The sequence below is a fragment of the Silene latifolia genome, chromosome 6 (genome assembly GCF_048544455.1).
Source record: "Silene latifolia isolate original U9 population chromosome 6, ASM4854445v1, whole genome shotgun sequence".
Lineage (NCBI taxonomy): Eukaryota > Viridiplantae > Streptophyta > Magnoliopsida > Caryophyllales > Caryophyllaceae > Silene > Silene latifolia.
Window position 1 is genome coordinate 13,596,768 of NC_133531.1, and position 3,369 is coordinate 13,600,136.

General features: G+C 33.1%; 1 long non-coding RNA gene across 1 annotated transcript; it reads left to right on the top strand.

The window, feature by feature from the left end:
• Positions 1-327: 327 nt before the first annotated feature.
• LOC141586402 (uncharacterized) lies at positions 328-1,720 on the top strand. Its single transcript, XR_012519515.1, has 2 exons — positions 328-682; positions 1,435-1,720. It is a non-coding gene; the product is annotated as an uncharacterized LOC141586402 (long non-coding RNA).
• Positions 1,721-3,369: the final 1,649 nt, after the last annotated feature.

Genomic DNA, 3,369 nt, shown 5'->3' on the forward strand with positions numbered 1-3,369 from the left:
CTTTACTAGTGGCATTTGTGTCCTTTTCTACAGCCGACCACAAGTACTACTCGTCTTCCCCCTTGGTTACTACCCCAACTACATGGCCACAAACAACCCCGGAGACCGCGGTTTACAAGCAGCCACCTGTGCACAAATACCCACCACTCGTTCACAAGTACACACGACCCCGCACCGTGGTTAGTGCCCCCCAAACTGGATGGCCATCAGCTGGTGGGGACTCACCAGAGTCATCACCCACGCCAGTTTATCAGAAATCGCCAGAAGTATACTCACCACCCGTTCACAAGTCACCACCAATTCACAAATACCCACCACCAACACCAGTTTACAAGTCACCACCCATTCACAAATACCCACCACCAACACCAGTTTACAAGTCACCCCCTGTTCACAAGTACCCACCACCTACCCCGGTTTACAAATCTCCACCTGTGTACTCACCACCCACCCCAGTTTATCACAAGCCTCCACCAGTGTACTCACCACCCGCACCAGTTTACCACAAGCCTCCACCAGTGTACTCACCACCCGCTCCAGTATACAAATCTCCACCAGTTTACTCACCACCCACTCCAGTTTATCACAAGCCTCCACCAGTCTACAAATCTCCCCCGGTGAAATCACCTCCCTATGCCTACCCTTCTCCTCCTCCTCCCCCGTACTAATCATCATCATCATCGTAAGCTCTCATTTTAGTCGGATTATTATATTATATATTTATATAGCACATGCATGATAAGCAAAAGAAATTGTGTGGCGTACCTACTGGAGAATCATCTCGTTAATTTTTCATGCATACTTGACTGCATGCATGCTACGTCCCCTTAACTTGTTTCATATCCATGGAGAGATATTAATAAAGATTAAAATAAAGTTGCACCGTTGTTTTGATCACTAGTGTTAAAATTTAAATTTAAATGATGAACGATGACGATAATTTAGAATAAATGCAGCATAAAAAAATAGGAAGTAATATACGTTTTAAAAAATTATTTATAAAACAAACGAGATGATATCTATTTTTATAATTTTGCAACAATATTTTTAAGTAATATACGTTTTAAGTAAGATGAAAGTTTAAGAGTGACTGACTGACTGTGAAGGTATAGTTCACTACTTCACTGGCTAAACTTTGGTAAAAATCCAAGAGTCTCAATTTTCAAGCTCGAGCCTCTTTAAAAGCAATTTTTGGAAAATTATTTATGACGTGAGACTAATCCTTTTATATTATGAGTATGTCATTCTAATAAGAAAATGGCTAAATTAACATACGTGATTTGAAGGCCATAAGCTAAGGAATAATAAAACGTTAATGTCGTAAATATATAATTGAGACTGAGGAAATATTATTTTAAATACTGTAAGTGGGATATTTTTTGGAAATGAAGATTTAGGTGGCTAATAACGACGTATAATTATGTTATTTTACAGATGGAAAGCAGGTTGACAATAGGAAAAGGAAAAGTCAAAGTGGAGAGCAAATCTTTGTTGATGTTAAAGAATGAGTTTGTTGATCTGTTTTTCCTCAGTGATTGAGAATATTACTGAGTATGTTATGTACAATAATAAAGGCATTATCAAGTGGAAATGCCTCAAGTTATTTCAGTTTTATAAACTTTGTATGCATGGGATGATAAATTAATAGGATTTTGTCTCTTTAATTTTAAGAAAGTTTGTAATATATTATATTATTTAAGGCGACACCGGGTGTTCCCGAGTTTCGGTAACACCCTAATAAATAAATAGAAAAAAATTAAAAATTAAAAAGTAATTTTCATTTTTGCGCCAATATCATAGGGATAAAATCGTAATTTATAATCCATATCATAACAAACACATTTTTATCTTTAGTAAATCATACTTTTACCAATTAATAAAAAAAAATGAGAGAATTCTATTGTCAAAACTACAAATACTTTATAAAAATTTCCTCCCCTAGATTTATAATTGTTCAGGTAAGTGCAATTGTACGAACGAATGATGAAATATAATTTGTTCATCAAATTTGTTTTGTTTATTCACATGAAGGAAAATATAAAATAACAAACAAAGACGTGTGATCAAGATTTGCAGTACCTTTGAGTACCCACATCTCGTAAGACTCAAACACCATGAAAGCAAGATGATTACGGGGTACATTTAAATTTGAATCATTAATATTTCAAGTATTGACTTTTTTTGTTCATCGAATTTGTGACGCACAAATTGGGGTACCAAGATTGCAGCTAACATCCGTAATGTATGAGATTAGATTTCCCCAAAATCCCTACATAATCTATTAATTTTTTTCTATAAATAATTTATTATTATTTTTATAATTAATTAACTAATGTTAATTTCCTAAATTACCCTTTAATACTAATTAGTTTGAAATTCGAATTTTGATGGAAACAAAGAAAAATACCCAAGTAAATTACAATAATGCCCCGGGTGTCGCTCAATTTGAGTAACACCCGGTGTCGCCATTTCATTTTCCTTATAATTATTATTATTATTATTATTATTATTATTATTATTATTATTATTAATAATATTTACAATAATAAAGGCATTATTATTATTATTTATAATATTTATATTATACTTATCATATTTATTTTTTAGTTATTATTATATTATATTATATTATATTATATTATTTAATATGTTATATTATTATTAATAATGTTATCATGTATATTACTAATATATTATTATTATTATTATTATTATTATTATTATATTTATTATTATATTACTATTTTATTTTTTATATAACTTATTAGATTATTAATATATTATTATTAATAATAATGAATAATATTATTATAATATTTTTTATTATTATTGGTATTATTGTTATTATTATTATTATTATTGATGGGGCATATTCTGCACCGCTGACCAAGTCAACATATTGAGCAAGGTCAAAGATATCCACAACTTAACCTAAGAAACACTATTCATCTGGTATAATCTTCCTTATCTCACTACAATATACATTTAGCCAAGGAACAACTTATCCCCTAAGTTACTGACTTGAGCGTCGGAGTGAGTACGCTTGGCACAAAGCCAAGCCCTCAGTTCGTTCATTGTTGCAGGAGAGGCCGAGAGGAACGATAAAGACAAGAAGGATTCAACCAAGGACATCATTCTACAAGCAACGGGTGGTAACGAATATCTGCTCTGGAATTACACCCGGAACAATTGGCGCCGTCTGTGGGGACACAATGACCGATACGCTAAAAGAAATGATAAAGACGTTACGCAGTTGAGATATGCATTCTAACTGACTCGGCCATGCCGACGGTAAAAACGAAGGCACTCGATTAATAACGCAAGAAAATAAGTAAAGGTTCGTGATCAAAGTCCCGGCCAAGCCGAGGA